Source organism: Diachasmimorpha longicaudata, chromosome 14 (genome assembly GCF_034640455.1).
Source record: "Diachasmimorpha longicaudata isolate KC_UGA_2023 chromosome 14, iyDiaLong2, whole genome shotgun sequence".
NCBI lineage: Eukaryota > Metazoa > Arthropoda > Insecta > Hymenoptera > Braconidae > Diachasmimorpha > Diachasmimorpha longicaudata.
Genome location: NC_087238.1, coordinates 2118260 through 2134700, shown reverse-complemented (window position 1 = coordinate 2134700; position 16441 = coordinate 2118260). Strand labels below are relative to the sequence as shown.

The following is a 16441-nucleotide window of genomic DNA, read 5'->3' as shown; positions in this document are numbered from 1 at the left end:
TTGGGATCACACCGTTTTTCGCCCATATCTTGGGAAATATCATAGCTAGGACAATTTGGCTGGTGCCATTGGATTCGTGAGATGATTTCCAATTTTTCTAGGGGTCCGGGAATTTTCTAAATTCGATTTTTTCGTTTTTCGCGTTTTTCTCGGCTCCTGGGCCTCCTAGAGCAAAACGGGCCCTCATTTGGGATCACACCATTTTTCGCCCATATCTTGGGAAATATCATAACTAGGACAATTTGGCTGGCGCCATTGGATTCGTGAGACGATTTTCGATTTTTCTAGGGGTCAGGGAATTTTCTAAAGTCGATTTTCTCGTTTTTCGCGTTTTTCTCGGCTCCTGGGCCTTCTAGAGCAAAACGGGCCCGGATTTGGGATCACACCGTTTTTCGCCCATATCTTGGGAAATATCATAGCTAGGACAATTTGGCTGGCGCCATTGGATTCGTGAGACGATTTCCGATTTTTCTAGGGGGCCGGGAATTTTCTAAATTCGATTTTTTCGTTTTTCGCGTTTTTCTCGGCTCCTGGGCCTCCTAGAGCAAAACGGGCCCTCATTTGGGATCACACCATTGTTCGCCCATATCTTTGGAAATATCATAGTTAGAACACTTGGGCTAGCGCCATTGGATTCGTGAGATGATTTCCGATTTTTCTAGGGGTCCGGGAATTTCCTAAAGTAGATTTTTTCATTTTTCGCGATTTTCTCGGCTCCTGGGCCTCCTAGAGCAAAACGGGCCCGGATTTGGAACACACCGTTTTTCGCCCATATCTTAGGAAATATCATAACTAGGACAATTTGGCTGGCGCCATTGGATTCGTGAGACGATTTTCGATTTTTCTAGGGGTCAGGGAATTTTCTAAAGTCGATTTTCTCGTTTTTCGCGATTTTCTCGGCTCCTGGGCCTCCTAGAGCAAAACGGGCCCGCATTTGGGATCACACCGTTTTTCGCCCATATCTTGGGAAATATCATAGCTAGGACAATTTGGCTGGCGCCATTGGATTCGTGAGACGATTTCCGATTTTTCTATGGGTCCGGGAATTTTCTAAAGTAGATTTTTTCGTTTTTCGCGATTTTCTCGGCTCCTGGGCCTCCTAGAGCAAAACGGGCCCGCATTTGGGATCACACCGTTTTTCGCCCATATCTTGGGAAATATCATAGCTAGGACAATTTGGCTGGCGCCATTGGATTCGTGAGACGATTTCCGATTTTTCTAGGGGGCCGGGAATTTTCTAAAGTAGATTTTTTCATTTTTCACGATTTTCTCGGCTCCTGGGCCTCCTAGAGCAAAACGGGCCCTCATTTGGGATCACACCATTTTTCGCCCATATCTTTGGAAATATCATACTTAGAACACTTTGGCTAGCGCCATTGGATTCGTGAGATGATTGCCGATTTTTCTAGGGGTCCGGGAATTTTCTAAAGTAGATTTTTGATGTGAAACATCTATAGGCGCACCCCTAAACTGAATCGTTGGCCTGGCGATACTTGCCGTGGCGAGCATTCGCCAGGCTATACTAAGGTATGCCTATCTATATTCTGTGTAGTAGAGTGTACGGTGTGGCTTCTCACTCAGTTCGACGTTGTTGTTTACTACGGTACACATAACCTGCGTTTTATTTAATTTTTCATTTTAATTTTTGACAATAAAATATGTGTGACAGTGATAACTCAGAAGATCAAAGTGATCAACCTTGTGCAAAGAAAGTGAAACTACACTATGGTATACTACCAAGTCATCAGTAAGTAGATCGTATTTTTCAAGTCTCCATAAATGTAATTATTATATTTTTATATTTAATTAATTATATTCATATTAATCATATTAATAATTTATATAAATTATATTAATATTATCTTCAATTAAGGATTCTTTTATTATTCATGAAGGAATTAATATAGAAAAATTTATTAATAAAATTTATACTTGCAAATCTTTAGTCATATATTGCAATAATTAACTAAGATTTGAGTTCATGAGTATATTGAAGCCACACTTAAATTTTTTTTTTTTTGTGTATTTCAATATCATATTGTTTTAAATATTTCAGTTCCCAACAATCATCAGAAGGATCACAAAATATTATTATTGAAACTGGACGTCACCCTGATCAGTTAAACACAAGGCATACTATCAATGTTGTGTCAGACTTTATTAATCGAATAGTACCAGACTATTTTAAACTATTGCATCTATTGGAAATATGTGTTCTTCACATGTTAAACTACAAGACGGAAGTGAATTAATTATGATTGTAATATACATTTCACCTAATAACAAAATGGATTATCTCATTTCATTTTTACATGAAAGGTTATTTCCTTATAGTCAAACAGGTTCAATAATTCTTAAAACGAATAAACATAAACTACCATTATTTTTAGCTGCATATTTCAGTGTAAATTTTGCAAGAGCTGAATCAATGCCATTAATGACATTTCTTCAAAAAGAATTTCAATGGCAAATCAATAACGATCCAAAAGAATCTACTACCAAATATGGAACAACAATAGATGCTGTATTTGTGAGATATCTTGATGGTGTTTCATCCAATACTTTTGTAACGTACTTTAGTTATCATCGACCAATCGTCACAGTAATACCGGCAGAGGAAAAATAGAATATAACTATTATTGAAGCCACAGATGAAAATATTTAAATTGTGGCAACTTGATACTAATATCGAATTTTTATATCATGTAAATAAATGTTTATTAAATAAAGTTACCATTTACTGTAAGAATCTCGTAATACTTCATTTTTTCATTAGGCTATATTTAATTCCTGTAATAATATTATCTTTTATGCATATTATTTCGTTTTTCGCGATTTTCTCGGCTCCTGGGCCTCCTAGAGCAAAACGGGCCCGCATTTGGGATCACACCGTTTTTCGCCCATATCTTGGGAAATATCATAGCTAGGACAATTTGGCTGGCGCCATTGGATTCGTGAGACGATTTCCGATTTTTCTAGGGGGCCGGGAATTTTCTAAAGTCGATTTTTTCGTTTTTCGCGTTTTTCTCGGCTCCTGGGCCTCCTAGGGCATAACGGGCCCGGATTTGGGATCACACCGTTTTTCGCCCATATCTTTGGAAATATCATAGCTAGGACAATTTGGCTGGCGCCATTGGATTCGTGAGACGATTTCCGATTTTTCTAGGGGGCCGGGAATTTTCTAAAGTAGATTTTTTCATTTTTCGCGATTTTCTCGGCTCCTGGGCCTCCTAGAGCAAAACGGGCCCGGATTTGGAACACACCGTTTTTCGCCCATATCTTGAGAAATATCATAGCTAGGACAATTTGGCTGGCGCCATTGGATTCGTGAGATGATTTCCAATTTTTCTAGGGGTCCGGGAATTTCCTAAAGTAGATTTTTTCATTTTTCGCGATTCTCTCGGCTCCTGGGCCTCCTAGAGCAAAACGGGCCCGGATTTGGAACACACCGTTTTTCGCCCATATCTTGGTTAATATCATAGCTAGGACAATTTGGCTGGCGCCATTGGATTCGTGAGACGATTTCCGATTTTTCTAGGGGTCCGGGAATTTTCTAAATTCGATTTTTTCGTTTTTCGCGTTTTTCTCGGCTCCTGGGCCTCCTAGAGCAAAACGGGCCCTCATTTGGGATCACACCATTTTTCGCCCATATCTTTGGAAATATCATAGTTAGAACACTTGGGCTAGCGCCATTGGATTCGTGAGATGATTTCCGATTTTTCTAGGGGTCCGGGAATTTCCTAAAGTAGATTTTTTCATTTTTCGCGATTTTCTCGGCTCCTGGGCCTCCTAGAGCAAAACGGGCCCGGATTTGGAACACACCGTTTTTCGCCCATATCTTGGGAAATATCATAACTAGGACAATTTGGCTGGCGCCATTGGATTCGTGAGACGATTTTCGATTTTTCTAGGGGTCAGGGAATTTTCTAAAGTCGATTTTCTCGTTTTTCGCGATTTTCTCGGCTCCTGGGCCTCCTAGAGCAAAACGGGCCCGCATTTGGGATCACACCGTTTTTCGCCCATATCTTGGGAAATATCATAGCTAGGACAATTTGGCTGGCGCCATTGGATTCGTGAGACGATTACCGATTTTTCTAGGGGGCCGGGAATTTTCTAAAGTCGATTTTTTCGTTTTTCGCGTTTTTCTCGGCTCCTGGGCCTCCTAGGGCATAACGTGCCCGGATTTGGGATCACACCGTTTTTCGCCCATATCTTTGGAAATATCATAGCTAGGACAATTTGGCTGGCGCCATTGGATTCGTGAGACGATTTCCGATTTTTCTAGGGGGCCGGGAATTTTCTAAAGTCGATTTTCTCGTTTTTCGCGTTTTTCTCGGCTCCTGGGCCTTCTACAGCAAAACGGGCCCGGATTTGGGATCACACCGTTTTTCGCCCATATCTTGGGAAATATCATAGCTAGGACAATTTGGCTGGCGCCATTGGATTCGTGAGACGATTTCCGATTTTTCTAGGGGGCCGGGAATTTTCTAAAGTCGATTTTTTCGTTTTTCGCGTTTTTCTCGGCTCCTGGGCCTCCTAGGGCATAACGGGCCCGGATTTGGGATCACAACGTTTTTCGCCCATATCTTTGGAAATATCATAGCTAGGACAATTTGGCTGGCGCCATTGGATTCGTGAGACGATTTCCGATTTTTCTAGGGGGCCGGGAATTTTCTAAAGTAGATTTTTTCATTTTTCGCGATTTTCTCGGCTCCTGGGCCTCCTAGAGCAAAACGGGCCCGGATTTGGAACACACCGTTTTTCGCCCATATCTTGGGAAATATCATAGATAGGACAATTTGGCTGGCGCCATTGGATTCGTGAGATGATTTCCAATTTTTCTAGGGGTCCGGGAATTTTCTAAAGTCGATTTTCTCGTTTTTCGCGATTTTCTCGGCTCCTGGGCCTCCTAGAGCAAAACGGGCCCGCATTTGGGATCACACCGTTTTTCGCCCATATCTTGGGAAATATCATAGCTAGGACAATTTGGCTGGCGCCATTGGATTCGTGAGACGATTACCGATTTTTCTAGGGGGCCGGGAATTTTCTAAAGTCGATTTTTTCGTTTTTCGCGTTTTTCTCGGCTCCTGGGCCTCCTAGGGCATAACGTGCCCGGATTTGGGATCACACCGTTTTTCGCCCATATCTTTGGAAATATCATAGCTAGGACAATTTGGCTGGCGCCATTGGATTCGTGAGACGATTTCCGATTTTTCTAGGGGGCCGGGAATTTTCTAAAGTCGATTTTTTCAATTTTCGCGTTTTTCTCGGCTCCTGGGCCTCCTAGAGCAAAACGTGCCCTGATTTGGGATCACACCGTTTTTCGCCCATATCTTGGGAAATATCATAGCTCGGACAGTTTGGCTGGCGCCATTGGATTCGTGAGACGATTTCCGATTTTTCTATTGGTCCGGGAATTTTCTAAAGTAGATTTTTTCGTTTTTCGCGATTTTCTCGGCTCCTGGGCCTCCTAGAGCAAAACGGGCCCGGATTTGGAACACACCGTTTTTCGCCCATATCTTGGGAAATATCATAGCTAGGACAATTTGGCTGGCGCCATTGGATTCGTGAGACGATTTTCGATTTTTCTAGGGGTCAGGGAATTTTCTAAAGTCGATTTTCTCGTTTTTCGCGTTTATCTCGGCTCCTGGGCCTCCTAGAGCAAAACGGGCCCTCATTTGGGATCACACCGTTTTTCGCCCATATCTTTGGAAATATCATACTTAGAACACTTTGGCTAGCGCCATTGGATTCGTGAGATGATTGCCGATTTTTCTAGGGGTCCGGGAATTTTCTAAAGTAGATTTTTTCGTTTTTCGCGATTTTCTCGGCTCCTGGGCCTCCTAGAGCAAAACGGGCCCGCATTTGGGATCACACCGTTTTTCGCCCATATCTTGGGAAATATCATAGCTAGGACAATTTGGCTGGCGCCATTGGATTCGTGAGACGATTTCCGATTTTTCTAGGGGGCCGGGAATTTTCTAAAGTCGATTTTTTCGTTTTTCGCGTTTTTCTCGGCTCCTGGGCCTCCTAGAGCAAAACGGGCCCGGATTTGGAACACACCGTTTTTCGCCCATATCTTGGGGAATATCATAGCTAGGACGATTTGGCTGGCGCCATTGGATTCGTGAGACGATTTTCGATTTTTCTAGGGGTCAGGGAATTTTCTAAAGTCGATTTTCTCGTTTTTCGCGTTTTTCTCGGCTCCTGGGCCTCCTAGAGCAAAACGGGCCCGGATTTGGGATCACACTGTTTTTCGCCCATGTCTTGGGAAATATCATAGCTAGGACAATTTGGCTGGCGCCATTGGATTCGTGAGACGATTTCCGATTTTTCTATGGGTCCGGGAATTTTCTAAAGTAGATTTTTTCGTTTTTCGCGATTTTCTCGGCTCCTGGGCCTCCTAGAGCAAAACGGGCCCGCATTTGGGATCACACCGTTTTTCGCCCATATCTTGGGAAATATCATAGCTAGGACAATTTGGCTGGCGCCATTGGATTCGTGAGACGATTTCCGATTTTTCTAGGGGGCCGGGAATTTTCTAAAGTAGATTTTTTCATTTTTCGCGATTTTCTCGGCTCCTGGGCCTCCTAGAGCAAAACGGGCCCGCATTTGGAACACACCGTTTTTCGCCCATATCTTGGGAAATATCATAGCTAGGACAATTTGGCTGGCGCCATTGGATTCGTGAGATGATTTCCAATTTTTCTAGGGGTCCGGGAATTTCCTAAAGTAGATTTTTTCATTTTTCGCGATTTTCTCGGCTCCTGGGCCTCCTAGAGCAAAACGGGCCCGGGTTTGGAACACACCGTTTTTCGCCCATATCTTGGGAAATATCATAGCTAGGACAATTTGGCTGGCGCCATTGGATTCGTGAGACGATTTCCGATTTTTCTAGGGGTCCGGGAATTTTCTAAATTCGATTTTTTCGTTTTTCGCGTTTTTCTCGGCTCCTGGGCCTCCTAGAGCAAAACGGGCCCTCATTTGGGATCACACCATTTTTCGCCCATATCTTTGGAAATATCATAGTTAGAACACTTGGGCTGGCGCCATTGGATTCGTGAGATGATTTCCGATTTTTCTAGGGGTCCGGGAATTTCCTAAAGTAGATTTTTTCATTTTTCGCGATTTTCTCGGCTCCTGGGCCTCCTAGAGCAAAACGGGCCCGGATTTGGAACACACCGTTTTTCGCCCATATCTTGGGAAATATCATAACTAGGACAATTTGGCTGGCGCCATTGGATTCGTGAGACGATTTTCGATTTTTCTAGGGGTCAGGGAATTTTCTAAAGTCGATTTTCTCGTTTTTCGCGATTTTCTCGGCTCCTGGGCCTCCTAGAGCAAAACGGGCCCGCATTTGGGATCACACCGTTTTTCGCCCATATCTTGGGAAATATCATAGCTAGGACAATTTGGCTGGCGCCATTGGATTCGTGAGACGATTTCCGATTTTTCTAGGGGGCCGGGAATTTTCTAAAGTCGATTTTTTCGTTTTTCGCGTTTTTCTCGGCTCCTGGGCCTCCTAGGGCATAACGGGCCCGGATTTGGGATCACACCGTTTTTCGCCCATATCTTTGGAAATATCATAGCTAGGACAATTTGGCTGGCGCCATTGGATTCGTGAGACGATTTCCGATTTTTCTAGGGGGCCGGGAATTTTCTAAAGTAGATTTTTTCATTTTTCGCGATTTTCTCGGCTCCTGGGCCTCCTAGAGCAAAACGGGCCCGGATTTGGAACACACCGTTTTTCGCCCATATCTTGAGAAATATCATAGCTAGGACAATTTGGCTGGCGCCATTGGATTCGTGAGATGATTTCCAATTTTTCTAGGGGTCCGGGAATTTCCTAAAGTAGATTTTTTCATTTTTCGCGATTCTCTCGGCTCCTGGGCCTCCTAGAGCAAAACGGGCCCGGATTTGGAACACACCGTTTTTCGCCCATATCTTGGTTAATATCATAGCTAGGACAATTTGGCTGGCGCCATTGGATTCGTGAGACGATTTCCGATTTTTCTAGGGGTCCGGGAATTTTCTAAATTCGATTTTTTCGTTTTTCGCGTTTTTCTCGGCTCCTGGGCCTCCTAGAGCAAAACGGGCCCTCATTTGGGATCACACCATTTTTCGCCCATATCTTTGGAAATATCATAGTTAGAACACTTGGGCTAGCGCCATTGGATTCGTGAGATGATTTCCGATTTTTCTAGGGGTCCGGGAATTTCCTAAAGTAGATTTTTTCATTTTTCGCGATTTTCTCGGCTCCTGGGCCTCCTAGAGCAAAACGGGCCCGGATTTGGAACACACCGTTTTTCGCCCATATCTTGGGAAATATCATAACTAGGACAATTTGGCTGGCGCCATTGGATTCGTGAGACGATTTTCGATTTTTCTAGGGGTCAGGGAATTTTCTAAAGTCGATTTTCTCGTTTTTCGCGATTTTCTCGGCTCCTGGGCCTCCTAGAGCAAAACGGGCCCGCATTTGGGATCACACCGTTTTTCGCCCATATCTTGGGAAATATCATAGCTAGGACAATTTGGCTGGCGCCATTGGATTCGTGAGACGATTACCGATTTTTCTAGGGGGCCGGGAATTTTCTAAAGTCGATTTTTTCGTTTTTCGCGTTTTTCTCGGCTCCTGGGCCTCCTAGGGCATAACGTGCCCGGATTTGGGATCACACCGTTTTTCGCCCATATCTTTGGAAATATCATAGCTAGGACAATTTGGCTGGCGCCATTGGATTCGTGAGACGATTTCCGATTTTTCTAGGGGGCCGGGAATTTTCTAAAGTCGATTTTCTCGTTTTTCGCGTTTTTCTCGGCTCCTGGGCCTTCTACAGCAAAACGGGCCCGGATTTGGGATCACACCGTTTTTCGCCCATATCTTGGGAAATATCATAGCTAGGACAATTTGGCTGGCGCCATTGGATTCGTGAGACGATTTCCGATTTTTCTAGGGGGCCGGGAATTTTCTAAAGTCGATTTTTTCGTTTTTCGCGTTTTTCTCGGCTCCTGGGCCTCCTAGGGCATAACGGGCCCGGATTTGGGATCACAACGTTTTTCGCCCATATCTTTGGAAATATCATAGCTAGGACAATTTGGCTGGCGCCATTGGATTCGTGAGACGATTTCCGATTTTTCTAGGGGGCCGGGAATTTTCTAAAGTAGATTTTTTCATTTTTCGCGATTTTCTCGGCTCCTGGGCCTCCTAGAGCAAAACGGGCCCGGATTTGGAACACACCGTTTTTCGCCCATATCTTGGGAAATATCATAGATAGGACAATTTGGCTGGCGCCATTGGATTCGTGAGATGATTTCCAATTTTTCTAGGGGTCCGGGAATTTTCTAAAGTCGATTTTCTCGTTTTTCGCGATTTTCTCGGCTCCTGGGCCTCCTAGAGCAAAACGGGCCCGCATTTGGGATCACACCGTTTTTCGCCCATATCTTGGGAAATATCATAGCTAGGACAATTTGGCTGGCGCCATTGGATTCGTGAGACGATTACCGATTTTTCTAGGGGGCCGGGAATTTTCTAAAGTCGATTTTTTCGTTTTTCGCGTTTTTCTCGGCTCCTGGGCCTCCTAGGGCATAACGTGCCCGGATTTGGGATCACACCGTTTTTCGCCCATATCTTTGGAAATATCATAGCTAGGACAATTTGGCTGGCGCCATTGGATTCGTGAGACGATTTCCGATTTTTCTAGGGGGCCGGGAATTTTCTAAAGTCGATTTTTTCGATTTTCGCGTTTTTCTCGGCTCCTGGGCCTCCTAGAGCAAAACGTGCCCTGATTTGGGATCACACCGTTTTTCGCCCATATCTTGGGAAATATCATAGCTCGGACAGTTTGGCTGGCGCCATTGGATTCGTGAGACGATTTCCGATTTTTCTATTGGTCCGGGAATTTTCTAAAGTAGATTTTTTCGTTTTTCGCGATTTTCTCGGCTCCTGGGCCTCCTAGAGCAAAACGGGCCCGGATTTGGAACACACCGTTTTTCGCCCATATCTTGGGAAATATCATAGCTAGGACAATTTGGCTGGCGCCATTGGATTCGTGAGACGATTTTCGATTTTTCTAGGGGTCAGGGAATTTTCTAAAGTCGATTTTCTCGTTTTTCGCGTTTTTCTCGGCTCCTGGGCCTCCTAGAGCAAAACGGGCCCTCATTTGGGATCACACCATTTTTCGCCCATATCTTTGGAAATATCATACTTGAAACACTTTGGCTAGCGCCATTGGATTCATGAGACGATTTCCGATTTTTCTAGGGGTCCGGGAATTTTCTAAATTCAATTTTTTCGTTTTTCGCGTTTATCTCGGCTCCTGGGCCTCCTAGAGCAAAACGGGCCCTCATTTGGGATCACACCGTTTTTCGCCCATATCTTTGGAAATATCATACTTAGAACACTTTGGCTAGCGCCATTGGATTCGTGAGATGATTGCCGATTTTTCTAGGGGTCCGGGAATTTTCTAAAGTAGATTTTTTCGTTTTTCGCGATTTTCTCGGCTCCTGGGCCTCCTAGAGCAAAACGGGCCCGCATTTGGGATCACACCGTTTTTCGCCCATATCTTGGGAAATATCATAGCTAGGACAATTTGGCTGGCGCCATTGGATTCGTGAGACGATTTCCGATTTTTCTAGGGGGCCGGGAATTTTCTAAAGTCGATTTTTTCGTTTTTCGCGTTTTTCTCGGCTCCTGGGCCTCCTAGAGCAAAACGGGCCCGGATTTGGAACACACCGTTTTTCGCCCATATCTTGGGGAATATCATAGCTAGGACGATTTGGCTGGCGCCATTGGATTCGTGAGACGATTTTCGATTTTTCTAGGGGTCAGGGAATTTTCTAAAGTCGATTTTCTCGTTTTTCGCGTTTTTCTCGGCTCCTGGGCCTCCTAGAGCAAAACGGGCCCGGATTTGGGATCACACTGTTTTTCGCCCATGTCTTGGGAAATATCATAGCTAGGACAATTTGGCTGGCGCCATTGGATTCGTGAGACGATTTCCGATTTTTCTATGGGTCCGGGAATTTTCTAAAGTAGATTTTTTCGTTTTTCGCGATTTTCTCGGCTCCTGGGCCTCCTAGAGCAAAACGGGCCCGCATTTGGGATCACACCGTTTTTCGCCCATATCTTGGGAAATATCATAGCTAGGACAATTTGGCTGGCGCCATTGGATTCGTGAGACGATTTCCGATTTTTCTAGGGGGCCGGGAATTTTCTAAAGTAGATTTTTTCATTTTTCGCGATTTTCTCGGCTCCTGGGCCTCCTAGAGCAAAACGGGCCCGCATTTGGAACACACCGTTTTTCGCCCATATCTTGGGAAATATCATAGCTAGGACAATTTGGCTGGCGCCATTGGATTCGTGAGATGATTTCCAATTTTTCTAGGGGTCCGGGAATTTCCTAAAGTAGATTTTTTCATTTTTCGCGATTTTCTCGGCTCCTGGGCCTCCTAGAGCAAAACGGGCCCGGGTTTGGAACACACCGTTTTTCGCCCATATCTTGGGAAATATCATAGCTAGGACAATTTGGCTGGCGCCATTGGATTCGTGAGACGATTTCCGATTTTTCTAGGGGTCCGGGAATTTTCTAATGTCGATTTTTTCGTTTTTCGCGTTTTTCTCGGCTCCTGGGCCTCCTAGAGCAAAACGGGCCCTCATTTGGGATCACACCATTTTTCGCCCATATCTTTGGAAATATCATAGTTAGAACACTTGGGCTGGCGCCATTGGATTCGTGAGATGATTTCCGATTTTTCTAGGGGTCCGGGAATTTCCTAAAGTAGATTTTTTCATTTTTCGCGATTTTCTCGGCTCCTGGGCCTCCTAGAGCAAAACGGGCCCGGATTTGGAACACACCGTTTTTCGCCCATATCTTGGGAAATATCATAACTAGGACAATTTGGCTGGCGCCATTGGATTCGTGAGACGATTTTCGATTTTTCTAGGGGTCAGGGAATTTTCTAAAGTCGATTTTCTCGTTTTTCGCGATTTTCTCGGCTCCTGGGCCTCCTAGAGCAAAACGGGCCCGGATTTGGAACACACCGTTTTTCGCCCATATCTTGGGAAATATCATAGCTAGGACAATTTGGCTGGCGCCATTGGATTCGTGAGACGATTTCCGATTTTTCTAGGGGTCCGGGAATTTTGTAAATTCGATTTTTTCGTTTTTCGCGTTTTTCTCGGCTCCTGGGCCTCCTAGAGCAAAACGGGCCCTCATTTGGGATCACACCATTTTTCGCCCATATCTTTGGAAATATCATAGTTAGAACACTTGGGCTAGCGCCATTGGATTCGTGAGATGATTTCCGATTTTTCTAGGGGTCCGGGAATTTCCTAAAGTAGATTTTTTCATTTTTCGCGATTTTCTCGGCTCCTGGGCCTCCTAGAGCAAAACGGGCCCGGATTTGGAACACACCGTTTTTCGCCCATATCTTGGGAAATATCATAACTAGGACAATTTGGCTGGCGCCATTGGATTCGTGAGACGATTTTCGATTTTTCTAGGGGTCAGGGAATTTTCTAAAGTCGATTTTCTCGTTTTTCGCGATTTTCTCGGCTCCTGGGCCTCCTAGAGCAAAACGGGCCCGCATTTGGGATCACACCGTTTTTCGCCCATATCTTGGGAAATATCATAGCTAGGACAATTTGGCTGGCGCCATTGGATTCGTGAGATGATTTCCAATTTTTCTAGGGGTCCGGGAATTTTCTAAATTCGATTTTTTCGTTTTTCGCGTTTTTCTCGGCTCCTGGGCCTCCTAGAGCAAAACGGGCCCTCATTTGGGATCACACCATTTTTCGCCCATATCTTGGGAAATATCATAACTAGGACAATTTGGCTGGCGCCATTGGATTCGTGAGACGATTTTCGATTTTTCTAGGGGTCAGGGAATTTTCTAATGTCGATTTTCTCGTTTTTCGCGTTTTTCTCGGCTCCTGGGCCTTCTAGAGCAAAACGGGCCCGGATTTGGGATCACACCGTTTTTCGCCCATATCTTGGGAAATATCATAGCTAGGACAATTTGGCTGGCGCCATTGGATTCGTGAGACGATTTCCGATTTTTCTAGGGGGCCGGGAATTTTCTAAAGTCGATTTTTTCGTTTTTCGCGTTTTTCTCGGCTCCTGGGCCTCCTAGGGCATAACGGGCCCGGATTTGGGATCACACCGTTTTTCGCCCATATCTTTGGAAATATCATAGCTAGGACAATTTGGCTGGCGCCATTGGATTCGTGAGACGATTTCCGATTTTTCTAGGGGGCCGGGAATTTTCTAAAGTAGATTTTTTCATTTTTCGCGATTTTCTCGGCTCCTGGGCCTCCTAGAGCAAAACGGGCCCGGATTTGGAACACACCGTTTTTCGCCCATATCTTGGGAAATATCATAGCTAGGACAATTTGGCTGGCGCCATTGGATTCGTGAGATGATTTCCAATTTTTCTAGGGGTCCGGGAATTTCCTAAAGTAGATTTTTTCATTTTTCGCGATTTTCTCGGCTCCTGGGCCTCCTAGAGCAAAACGGGCCCGGATTTGGAACACACCGTTTTTCGCCCATATCTTGGGAAATATCATAACTAGGACAATTTGGCTGGCGCCATTGGATTCGTGAGACGATTTTCGATTTTTCTAGGGGTCAGGGAATTTTCTAAAGTCGATTTTCTCGTTTTTCGCGATTTTCTCGGCTCCTGGTCCTCCTAGAGCAAAACGGGCCCGCATTTGGGATCACACCGTTTTTCGCCCATATCTTGGGAAATATCATAGCTAGGACAATTTGGCTGGCGCCATTGGATTCGTGAGACGATTACCGATTTTTCTAGGGGGCCGGGAATTTTCTAAAGTCGATTTTTTCGTTTTTCGCGTTTTTCTCGGCTCCTGGGCCTCCTAGGGCATAACGGGCCCGGATTTGGGATCACACCGTTTTTCGCCCATATCTTTGGAAATATCATAGCTAGGACAATTTGGCTGGCGCCATTGGATTCGTGAGACGATTTCCGATTTTTCTAGGGGGCCGGGAATTTTCTAAAGTCGATTTTTTCGATTTTCGCGTTTTTCTCGGCTCCTGGGCCTCCTAGAGCAAAACGGGCCCGGATTTGGAACACACCGTTTTTCGCGCATATCTTGGGAAATATCATAACTAGGACAATTTGGCTGGCGCCATTGGATTCGTGAGACGATTTTCGATTTTTCTAGGGGTCAGGGAATTTTCTAAAGTCGATTTTCTCGTTTTTCGCGATTTTCTCGGCTCCTGGGCCTCCTAGAGCAAAACGGGCCCGCATTTGGGATCACACCGTTTTTCGCCCATATCTTGGGAAATATCATAGCTAGGACAATTTGGCTGGCGCCATTGGATTCGTGAGACGATTACCGATTTTTCTAGGGGGCCGGGAATTTTCTAAAGTCGATTTTTTCGTTTTTCGCGTTTTTCTCGGCTCCTGGGCCTCCTAGGGCATAACGGGCCCGGATTTGGGATCACACCGTTTTTCGCCCATATCTTTGGAAATATCATAGCTAGGACAATTTGGCTGGCGCCATTGGATTCGTGAGACGATTTCCGATTTTTCTAGGGGGCCGGGAATTTTCTAAAGTCGATTTTTTCGATTTTCGCGTTTTTCTCGGCTCCTGGGCCTCCTAGAGCAAAACGTGCCCTGATTTGGGATCACACCGTTTTTCGCCCATATCTTGGGAAATATCATAGCTCGGACAGTTTGGCTGGCGCCATTGGATTCGTGAGACGATTTCCGATTTTTCTATTGGTCCGGGAATTTTCTAAAGTAGATTTTTTCGTTTTTCGCGATTTTCTCGGCTCCTGGGCCTCCTAGAGCAAAACGGGCCCGGATTTGGAACACACCGTTTTTCGCCCATATCTTGGGAAATATCATAGCTAGGACAATTTGGCTGGCGCCATTGGATTCGTGAGACGATTTTCGATTTTTCTAGGGGTCAGGGAATTTTCTAAAGTCGATTTTCTCGTTTTTCGCGTTTTTCTCGGCTCCTGGGCCTCCTAGAGCAAAACGGGCCCTCATTTGGGATCACACCATTTTTCGCCCATATCTTTGGAAATATCATACTTGAAACACTTTGGCTAGCGCCATTGGATTCATGAGACGATTTCCGATTTTTCTAGGGGTCCGGGAATTTCCTAAAGTAGATTTTTTCATTTTTCGCGATTCTCTCGGCTCCTGGGCCTCCTAGAGCAAAACGGGCCCGGATTTGGAACACACCGTTTTTCGCCCATATCTTGGTTAATATCATAGCTAGGACAATTTGGCTGGCGCCATTGGATTCGTGAGACGATTTCCGATTTTTCTAGGGGTCCGGGAATTTTCTAAATTCGATTTTTTCGTTTTTCGCGTTTTTCTCGGCTCCTGGGCCTCCTAGAGCAAAACGGGCCCTCATTTGGGATCACACCATTTTTCGCCCATATCTTTGGAAATATCATAGTTAGAACACTTGGGCTAGCGCCATTGGATTCGTGAGATGATTTCCGATTTTTCTAGGGGTCCGGGAATTTCCTAAAGTAGATTTTTTCATTTTTCGCGATTTTCTCGGCTCCTGGGCCTCCTAGAGCAAAACGGGCCCGGATTTGGAACACACCGTTTTTCGCCCATATCTTGGGAAATATCATAACTAGGACAATTTGGCTGGCGCCATTGGATTCGTGAGACGATTTTCGATTTTTCTAGGGGTCAGGGAATTTTCTAAAGTCGATTTTCTCGTTTTTCGCGATTTTCTCGGCTCCTGGGCCTCCTACAGCAAAACGGGCCCGGATTTGGGATCACACCGTTTTTCGCCCATATCTTGGGAAATATCATAGCTAGGACAATTTGGCTGGCGCCATTGGATTCGTGAGACGATTTCCGATTTTTCTAGGGGGCCGGGAATTTTCTAAAGTCGATTTTTTCGTTTTTCGCGTTTTTCTCGGCTCCTGGGCCTCCTAGGGCATAACGGGCCCGGATTTGGGATCACAACGTTTTTCGCCCATATCTTTGGAAATATCATAGCTAGGACAATTTGGCTGGCGCCATTGGATTCGTGAGACGATTTCCGATTTTTCTAGGGGGCCGGGAATTTTCTAAAGTAGATTTTTTCATTTTTCGCGATTTTCTCGGCTCCTGGGCCTCCTAGAGCAAAACGGGCCCGGATTTGGAACACACCGTTTTTCGCCCATATCTTGGGAAATATCATAGATAGGACAATTTGGCTGGCGCCATTGGATTCGTGAGATGATTTCCAATTTTTCTAGGGGTCCGGGAATTTTCTAAAGTCGATTTTCTCGTTTTTCGCGATTTTCTCGGCTCCTGGGCCTCCTAGAGCAAAACGGGCCCGCATTTGGGATCACACCGTTTTTCGCCCATATCTTGGGAAATATCATAGCTAGGACAATTTGGCTGGCGCCATTGGATTCGTGAGACGATTACCGATTTTTCTAGGGGGCCGGGAATTTTCTAAAGTCGA

General features: G+C 45.0%; 1 long non-coding RNA gene across 1 annotated transcript; it reads left to right on the top strand.

The window, feature by feature from the left end:
• The first annotated feature begins 1443 nt into the window (after positions 1-1443).
• Positions 1444-2774, top strand: LOC135169005 (uncharacterized). Its single transcript, XR_010300134.1, has 3 exons — positions 1444-1747; positions 2057-2319; positions 2391-2774. It is a non-coding gene; the product is annotated as an uncharacterized LOC135169005 (long non-coding RNA).
• The last annotated feature ends 13667 nt before the right edge of the window (positions 2775-16441 follow it).